Raw genomic sequence first — 10123 nt, 5'->3', positions numbered from 1 at the left:
ACTCTACCTAACTTGAGAAAGCAAGTAGAATATTTTGAACTCCTATGTTCCAACTAGTTTTCTCTCAACCTTTTCAAATTCCATTTCCACTTGGGTTCTTTCCCAATTGTCTCTAGACAATTGAGGTGTGTCCCATACCTTTCAATTAAACTCTTTTTCAAATGGCAACTCTTGCACATCTTATGCACATCTCTGATCCACCACATTGTATCCCCTCCATCCTCCAATTTTTGATCAAATGGATGATCATTTGATATTTTCAAATCACTCCCAATTTACCTCTTATTTGAAGAACAAGTTATATCTCATCATACCCATCTCAATCCTCTATTCTTTTCCATCATCACCCTGACCTCATGAATTGGTGATTTCTGCCACCATATTCATCCTTGTGAGTACATGGTTACTTCACTCACCATGTCTCTTAGTCTTGCTCTATAATTGTCTAAACCACCATCACCATCCCATTTACCTTGACATGCACATGCATTGTTGCATGTGGTCCATCCCAATCCTTCCAAAATTAAATTCTTATAAAAGCTACTAATCATCAAATATACCTTGGGAACTATCTTCATCATAAGTTGGTCTCAACCAAAGTGGTGGAGATTATTCTCATGGCACATGTCACCTTCATACTCCTTTTTATCTATATGTATCTACTCCTATTTTTATCATCATCAAAGTCACTCTTTGACATTTTCTCCTCAATATCATGCACATATCTATTCACATGGATGTTGTGCCTCTCCCTCACATTGTTCACTTGTATTTGGCAAGAATGGAGCCGGCCAATTATGTTGGCATGGCAATTTCGGCCAGCCACTTTCCTCCTCACTTTCTTCTCTTGCAAGACTTGCCTCTCAACTACCCCAACAATTAAATGGGCAGCTACCCATCCTAGCCAATCAAAAAGGAGGCAGCCAACCCCCTCTCCCTCTATAAAAGGCCCTTGGCCGGCCACCTCCACTCCTCTTGCTCTCATTTTTCTTCTCTCCACTCACTCCTCCACCTTATCTACTCCCTCACACTCTTCTCCTACTCTCCCCCACGAAAATGCAGCTCCACCTAGCTCCCATGGCCGGCCATGGCCATGGAAAGAACTCCAAGATGAAGCTCCCTCCTCCCTCAAGCTCCTCCTCACCATGAGAGCCTCCCTCTCCTTCTTCTCCCCAATCCTAGATGGTTTTCTCTCCTCTTCCTCTTCCTCCATTGCTAAGATTGGATCTTGATGCAGGTGCATGTTGGTCCAAGCATGGAGAAGCTTGAGCTATCCTCAGATCTGAAGTTCTTGAACAAAGTTCGTCCAAATCCTTGCAGTAATTTCTGCTATCTTGCTGTTTCAGATTCTGGTACGAACTTGTAAAATCCACCAAATCTCGTGCGCAGATCCAAATCGAGTGATTCAAAGTTCCGCAGATAGATACGGAAAATATCTACAACTTGGCGTTGGTCTCATCCTCAAATTCGTTACGGATTGTCCGTGGTAAATAAAGTTCTGTAAACATGCAGATTCACTGTTTGTTAGATTTGTTCCGTTTTACGAAACCTTTTTGAGCAAACTCAACTGTAGGTGAAAGCCCTCTTCAATACCTTCATTTTGGCGGTGGTTTCACTTCGATTGACCTACTGAAACTGAAATGGTTCACAGATCAAGATCTGGTCAGATCTGACTTGGTCGAATTAAATCAGGAGCTTGGGAACGAATTTTTGAATGAAACAAACTGGGTAAGAACCACCTTTTCAATACCTTTCAGATGCAACTGACCTCATATTTTTATGAATCATGTACGATTTGTGGTGAATTAAACTTGTTCTGTGTGTTCTGCAGACATGGCTGTTAGTTTTTAAATCACCAAAAATCCATCTTTGAACCTAATTGAGTGATTCCAACTTTGTAGGACTGCTGTATGTTTTCTTAATCATCTCCAACAAGTTTCAAACATTTATCTGTTATGAAAATCCAGTTGTAAAGAAATTGGTAAAGACATACAGTAACCTTGTTAATCTATTTGTGAGAGTTTCAGAAACTATTTGAACCCAAATCCAATTGTGTATGCATCTCTGTTTAAATATCTTTCAAATGCCAGTGGTCTCATATTTTTAGGATTTTTCTACGATTTATGGCTTACAGATCTTGTTTTCTGTACAGCCAGATTCAAACGAATTCCTAAATTTGTAGGTTTAATATTTTTGAGTGAATCCAATTGGGTTAGTCTTGTATTAGTACTGGCCATCTAGGAAAAATAGTGTTAGTCTCTGTTCATGCATATTTCTTACTGTTACTAATGTGTATGTGTGACATGGATTGTTGAACCAAAACTCTTTGGTTTATTTTTAAACCTTTGCCCACTCTTTTATTTAAAAATTGGTCAACCAATGTTTTATTCTTGCAAAACAAAACCTCTGCAACTTAACCTTAGTTCTATTGTTTGGCTTAAGTCTTCAAATGGTGTGGCATATCATTTACTTCCTATTCTTGTGTAGTGTTGTGTAAGCTTTACAAAATAGAGAGAATGATTTCCCGCTTTTCCAAAAATGTTTCAAAAAAATAATATGAATGTTTGTAATGCCCAACTAATGCACTTGTCCTCTTTATGATGTTATCTACCAGGGGATACTTAGTTGTGCCATGGTGATACCGAGAGAGGCAACTGCTAAGTTATGATACTCTCATACCTTTACTAGGTAAATAAAATGGGTTCTCTTTTAGTTGCTTTGTAGTATCTATAAGTTCTTTGTATGTTAGCCCATAGTAAGGTGGTTAGCTATTGCTTGTTGATTGTTGAATGTTGCATGCTTATTATGATTGGTGCAATGTGATTGATTGTGTTCCTTTTATATTTTCCGACGATAGATGCGAACGATTCCGGAGAAGAAGAAGAAGTGGTTCGGACAAGGATTTTATTTATATTGACGGGATTCTTATATTGATGAAGTTGAAGAAGTCCAGGGACAAATAAGCCAAGGCAAGCCATCTTTTGATCTCTGATATGATGTCTCTTTGGATGTCATCTTGTGCTATCAATAGCATCTTGGTTCTATGTGTGATGATCTCCATATTGTTGTCATCTATGCTTGGATGCAAGCATGGTACCTCTAGTAGTTTTATCTTGTCAAGGTCTTGGTAATTGGTTGGGTGTATGGTATAATGGCCATTGCTATCCAACTTGCTTTCTATATTTAGCTTGAATATGTTCCACCTCGGGACAAGATTCATACTACACCCCCTTCTAGTGTAGATGTATCAATACCATGCTTTTGGTGTATTCTCAAATTGTGATGAGTATGCCTGTTTTCCCTTAATGGTGTTGGTGTTGGTCAATTCTCATCCCTATCTATCTATTGATTGGGTTAGATAGCACCACAAATCTGAAAGTATATTTCCTCTTGTGTTGTCATAATACATGCTTAGCTCAAGCAAGTATGATCCACTCCAATACCTCTTTTTCATACCCTCAATGGCGTGATGACCCTCATCTCGACCATAGTGTTGTATTAGTTCAACTCATGAAACTTTAGATTGGGAACCCCTCAAGGTTTACCTTGTTGTAAATGTTTATGAAAACCTTGGGTGAGGCAATCTTACCCAAGCGTATGGTTTATGAAAGGAAAGGATCTTGACAAAGATGGTTGGAAAGAGGAAGGTGTGTGTGACTTGGGTTTTTGAGAAAAAACGACACATGGTTCTTTGTATTTGCCCGGAACAACTAAACAAATGCAACCATAGCTACTCCAACGTGGGCACGGGGCTTAACTTGACGTTTGTTCTTCTTAGCATGAGGCACCGCACAACTATACAAGGGTACGGTTACCCCCGAGTCCGGGTTGTCATGGTTGGGACCATAGTATAACGGGAGGCCTTCGGGGCTGACCCGTCCGGAAGACACTATGGGTCTCCTGGCTTGGCGGTGGAGCCACGCTCTAGAGGAGGTGAGCTGCCACGGTGCCGGGGAGGTACATACTCCATAGGGTAGGACCTCGTGTTAAGTCGAATGGGCGAAAGGTTATGTTCGGGTATCCGTCGTGGCATATGTCGTTATGCGGGGATGATGCCCACACGATAGGTATCCGGATAGTTGTGGTGAAAGTGTGCAAACTCTGCAGAGTCAAAACTATTCGAATAGCCGCGTCCGCGGTCATGGACGGTTGGGATGGCCGTTACAGAGCTGTGTCGAGTTTTGGTTTTGAAAATGATTTCCAAAGGAAATGTGTGTTGGAAGTACCGGAAGGGTACGGGAAAGATGGTGTGCCGACCATGTGGAGATGGTCGAGGAAAATGAAACAAAAGAGGGTGACCCTTCCTAGTGTTTCATGTAGAGGAACTCTGCTTTAACAAAGATATAGAGATGTCATAGGACTTTCTTAGTGTCCCCTTCAACTGTGATGTGGGATGCTATATCCACAAGAGAAACTGATTCTCTTTCACATGCTATATCCACCAGAGAAACTATTCTTCCTCTCTTGTCTTCTTTAGTTAGAATTGTTATCACCTTCTTGATGGTTTGCGAGTACAATTCAAATGTACTCACGGCTTTGTCCCTGGCTATTTACTTGGCCAGACCTGGAGGACTTCGACAGATGAAGAAGGAGTTGATGACGTCTATGCGAGCTAGGAACGTCTTCCCGCCGATTTGCACAGTAGGGTTAAGGCAGATGACTTGGGCTCTATTCTTGAAGTGATTACGCTACTCGATGATTAGATTAGGCCCTTCGAGGCTATCTTGTAAAGATGGGTCATGTGACTTTATTGTAATTTTCTTATTCCGTTTTGTAAAGGATGATGTAATTTGATATCAGTTCGGTTATGTGTTCACGGCACACTGATCATGGGAACGTGAACTGTATACATAACAGGGTATTTCGGACAGCTAGTCCGGGGTCCCCACAGGCCTCACCCCAAGATGCGGTACTCACACCACACACCGAACGCCACGAAGGCGCCTCACCTAAATCTCCGGTGACCCTCGCCACAAAGGCCTAGGTCACGGTTCCACTAAGGGATTTCCTTCGAGACGGAAACCGGGCCTTACACAAAGATTGGGGCACACATCCACAACTTAATTTGAGGCTCCCAACAAACCACCACAAAGGCCTAGAATCCGTCTAGGGTTCCAAGAACCCAAGAGTAATAACTTTCTTGCTTTCACCTCCACGAATCACCGTGGAGAACTCAAACCGATGCACCAAATGCAATGGCAAGAACACCACAAAGATGCTCAAGTCCTTCTCTCTCAAATTCCAACAAAGCTACAAAAGCTATTGGGGGAATAAGAGAGGAAGAACAAAAGAATTCACAAAGAACACCAAGATCTAGATCTAGAGAGTTCCACTTACAAAGAGATGGATTTGATTGGTAGAAATGTAGATCTAGATCTTCTCTCTCTTTTCCCTCAAATGGGGGCAAGAATCATGGAGGGATTGAGAGATAGTGCAAGCTTCTCTAGTTCAACAATGGAGGAGAGAGAGAGTGAGACAAGCTACAGCCCAAGGAGGAACAAGGGGGGTATTTATACCCCCCAAGAAAATCGAGCCGTTGGGCAAAACCAGGGCCGGATAATCCGGCCTAAGTAAGGGCCGGATAATCCGCCCCCCCCCCCCCCCCGGATAATTCGGCCTCTGGGACAAAACCTGGTCAAAATCCGGGCAAATGTCCGGCCCCTATACTGAGCAGCAATTTCTGAGGTCCTTAGCCGATTTCGAGGGGGCCGGATATTTCCGAAATATCCGGCCCGGATAATCCGGCCCGGATATTTCCGAAATATCCGGCCTAAGCAAACTGCAGAAACACCAAAACTAAAACGGGCATAACTTTTGCATCCGGACTCCGATTTCGATGATCTTGGGCTCGTTGAAATCACAACAACGAGCTCTACAACAATATGCATAGAAATATCATAGTACAGCAAAGGAGGATAGAAACAAATGATGAAAGGTTTGACCTATCTCAAAAAGACATACCGGTAAAACCTCCAATCTTGAAAATGCAACAAGTTGCCCATGGAAAAACCATTCTCAATGAACTAGAGCTTGTCATGAGAATAAGCACAAGCTCTAAAACATCACATGGATAAGATCCAAATAAAACCAAGTAAGATGATGAACCAAACTCGAAAACGCAACAAGTGATCTATGCGAAATCCATTTTCGATGAACTAGAGCTTGTCATGAGAATAAGCACAAGCTCTAAAACATCACATGGATAAGGTCCAAATAACAACCAAGAAAGATGATGTAAGGATGCAAAGGTTTGAGCTCTCTCCGAACGATACGATCGAGTTACTCACTCGAGAGCCCTCTTGATAGTACGGCAACTAAACTATAAATCGGTCTCCAACTACACTATGAGACCGGTGAGAAAGAAACCCTATCAAGAGCAAACCTTATACTTGCGCATTCCACTTGAGCTCGATGACGACGATCTTGACCTCAACAAGATGGAACGCCTTTCTTGCTTGTGCTTGCTTGACGAAGTCTTGTGGATTGCTCCCCCATAATCCACCATGGGAGAGCTTCTTCTTGGGCGCATCTTCACATAACCATGACCACCATGTGGATTGCTCCCCCATAATCCACCATGGGAGAGCTTCTTCTTCGGCGCATCTTCACATATCCATGATCATCATATGGATGGCAAGACTCAAGCAAAGGATCTCTTCGAGATGGCTCATCTTGAACTTGCACTTCATTTCTCCATGGCAAGCTTCAACCTTATGAACTCTTCGAGTTGGCTCATCTTGAACTTGCACTTCATTCTTCATTCTTCATCATATTGATGTCTTGAAGTAACTTGAGGGCTCACTTCATCTTCATCTTCAAGACATACTTGACACTTGATATCCTTCATCAATTTCTTCTTATTGCAACCTTGAAGCCAACAAATGGTTCAAGAATTGCCTATGGACAACTCCTACAAATATAACTCAATGCAAACATTAGTCCATAGGGATTGTCATTAATTACCAAAACCACACATGGGGGCTCCATGCACTTTCAAGAGTGCGTAAGAAACCTGCTGCCCAGAGATTACACAGTGTTCATACAATCCGCAGTGATCAGATCCCGAACGCAGTCAGGGACTGAATCACTCATACAACCCGAAAAGCCAGATTTTCCTAATTGTGCTAGAACATGAGCAACACCATTCTGACTCCGATCTACTTTAGCTAAGGAGATGTCGCTGAAGATCTTCAACAGTTCACGAGCCTCTAAAATCGTGGCCCAGTCCGGAGCATGCACCACCGCATCATCCATAATCACATGCACCGCCCAAGAACAATCAGACTCCAAAGAAGCAGGCCAACGACGAATGGCCGTCAGGTGTCGGAGACCTTCTAGGCATGCAATGACTTCCGCCTCTTGTGCACTTGCGCAGCCCGTAATTGGCTTCCAATCAGCAAGGATAGGCTGTCCCAGGTGGTTGCGGATAATGACACCAAGGCCCGCCATTTTTGACATAGAATCCCAACCTGCATCAACATTAACCTTGATAGAGCCAAATGGCGGGGGTGACCAGGACACCGCCTTAATCGCCTCATCCCCAACCCCTGTAAAAGAGCGATGGTAATTCACTAGGTACGGTACAGAGGCTGAGACCGATGCCTTTCCATCCCCGTGCACAATATTATTTCGATGGTGCCATACCCGCCACAGCAGGAATATTATCTTGGGTCGTTGGTCCTTAGTGGCGTTACCCAGGAGCGTGAAGATCCATTCATCATGATTCACTTCAAAAGCGGATTCATCAGGGAGAGACCAGTGCACACGCAGCTCATCTCGGAGAGCCCGAGCCAGGGTACATGCAATCAGCGCATGGTGTGAATCTTCAGTCTTACAGCCGCATAGCGAGCATGTCGGAACCACCGTAGCAATACGCCGATTTAGATTCTGTTTAGTTCCCAGAGAGTCCGAAGCGACCTTCCAGGCAAAGACCCTGAGCTTCGGCGGAACAACAGCTTTCCAAACGAGGTCCCAAATTTTCCGTTCACCAGTAGGCCCGGCACTTGATTGTCCGCCAGAGAGAGAGGTAAGCCTAGCCTGCAGCCCAATACGATACGCAGATCGAACACTGAAAAGGCCATTGTGCTCTCCACTCCAGGCTATGAAATCATCGGTCGCACGAGCAGGTAATTTGATACCGAGAATCATGTCAGCATCATGTGCCAGACAACAATCGCGGACAGCAGCCTCATCCCACGTTCTGGTTCCTTGGTTAATAAGTTCCGAAACCCACTTGTGACGCGAGAAACGTCGTCTCCCATCCAGTTTAAGAGCTCCCGGCCTGGGGATCCAATTGTCTCGAAATTTTTTAACGCTAGATCCTGTGCCAATTCGCCAAATGATACCTTCCTTCAACAGATCAAGGCCATGCACAATACCCTGCCAAGTTTGAGACTGGTTTTGGATGAAAGCCGTATCCACCAGGTGACCAGAGGGGTAGTATCTAGCTTTGAGCAACCTCGCACATAGGCTATCAGGGAACTGAATTAGTCGCCAAGCCTGACGAGCCAACAAAGCTTGGTTGAACACATGGAGATCGCGAAAGCCAATGCCACCATATCCCTTTGGCCTAGTAACTTTATCCCAGGCCAACCAATGCATTTTCCTTTTATTGGTCTCATCACCCCACCAGAAGTCGCGAATAATGCGCTCCAAATCATCAATTAAGCCAGTAGGAAATTTGAATACTCCCATGGCATACGTAGACACAGACTGCAAGACCGATTTAATCAAGATGTCTTTTGCCCTGATGACATATACTTACCAGACCAGTCACTAGCATGTTTAGAGAACTTCCCTTTAGTCGACTTAAATTTCCCTTTAGTCATACGTCCATCAGGAACCGGCAGCCCAAGGTATTTCTCTTCAAAGCAGGTGGTATCATGCTTCAGAATTCCCTTGATCTGCTCTTGCACCACATCCGTACAGTTAACGCCATACATGATAGAACATTTGCCTAGACTGACCAATTGCCCTGTACCTTGTTCATATATGTCTAGGATGGATTTGATGACATTTGCCTGATCCACCGAGCCCTCAAAGAATAAGAGACAATCGTCTGTGAATAGGAGGTGAGATATACCCGGGGCACGGCGACAAATATGTAGCTCATGTAGGGACCCAGCCTCAACTTCCTTTCGAATAAGACAAGACAAGCCGTCAGCAACAAACAGGAACAAATAAGGCGAAAGAGGATCACCTTGGCGTATGCCGCGAGACGGGGTAAAGGGGTCCAACATATTTCCGTTAAAGCGAACTGAATATCGAACGGTGGTAACGCACGCCATCACCCACCGAATCCATTGACTGTGAAAGCCCAACTTCGCTAAAACCCCTTCCAAAAACCGCCAATCAACACGATCATAAGCCTTAGCCATATCCAACTTATAAGCACAAAATTTCTTCCGAGCAGCTGAACCCGTCTGAATTGAGTGTATGCACTCAAAGGCCATCAGGGCGTTATCAGTAATTAGGCGTCCTGGTATGAATGCACTCTGTGAAGGCGAAATAATATCCTGGAGAACGGGTCTCAATCTATTCACCAAACACTTCGAAACCACCTTAAAGATTACATTGCAGAGACTTATAGGCCGGAAGTCCTTAAGAATTTCTGGGTCATTTTTCTTTGGGATTAACACAATAGCAGTGTCGTTTACTTCTTCCGGCATAATACCAGTAGCGAAAAACACCTGAACAGCATGAACCACCTCTTCCTTCAGTAGGTCCCAATTTCTTTGCAGGAACCGAGCAGGAAAACCGTCTGGTCCGGGGGCCTTGAGAGGGCCAATCTGGAAAAGGGCGTCGCTGATCTCCTTTTCTGAAAACGGTGCACAAAGTCTATCATTCATATCAGCATCGATGCAATTCCTCATAGTATCAATGACAGGGGCCGTCTGGATAAAATCCTCTCTAGTATATAACTTGTGAAAAAAGTCCCTGGCTAAATTTTCCATCTCACCCGGATCAGAAGTCCAAGAACCATCTTCCCTTCTCAATCTCCGAATCCTATTCTTGCGCCTCCTCCACGACGCATGCCGGTGAAAATATTTAGTATTCCGATCCCCCTCGCGCAACCAAGCAATCCTGGAGCGTTGCATCCACATGATTTCCTCCCTATATAACA

At 44.0% G+C, this 10123-nt stretch overlaps 1 long non-coding RNA gene across 1 annotated transcript; it reads left to right on the top strand.

Annotated features, from left to right (window-relative positions):
• The first annotated feature begins 961 nt into the window (after nucleotides 1–961).
• Nucleotides 962–3656, top strand: LOC127329854 (uncharacterized). Its single transcript, XR_007869036.2, has 5 exons — nucleotides 962–1300; nucleotides 1390–1486; nucleotides 1574–1728; nucleotides 2615–2688; nucleotides 2858–3656. It is a non-coding gene; the product is annotated as an uncharacterized lncRNA (long non-coding RNA).
• The last annotated feature ends 6467 nt before the right edge of the window (nucleotides 3657–10123 follow it).

This window comes from Lolium perenne, chromosome 2 (assembly GCF_019359855.2).
Source record: "Lolium perenne isolate Kyuss_39 chromosome 2, Kyuss_2.0, whole genome shotgun sequence".
Classification (NCBI taxonomy): Eukaryota; Viridiplantae; Streptophyta; class Magnoliopsida; order Poales; family Poaceae; genus Lolium; species Lolium perenne.
This window is presented reverse-complemented; position numbering and strand designations above follow the sequence as displayed.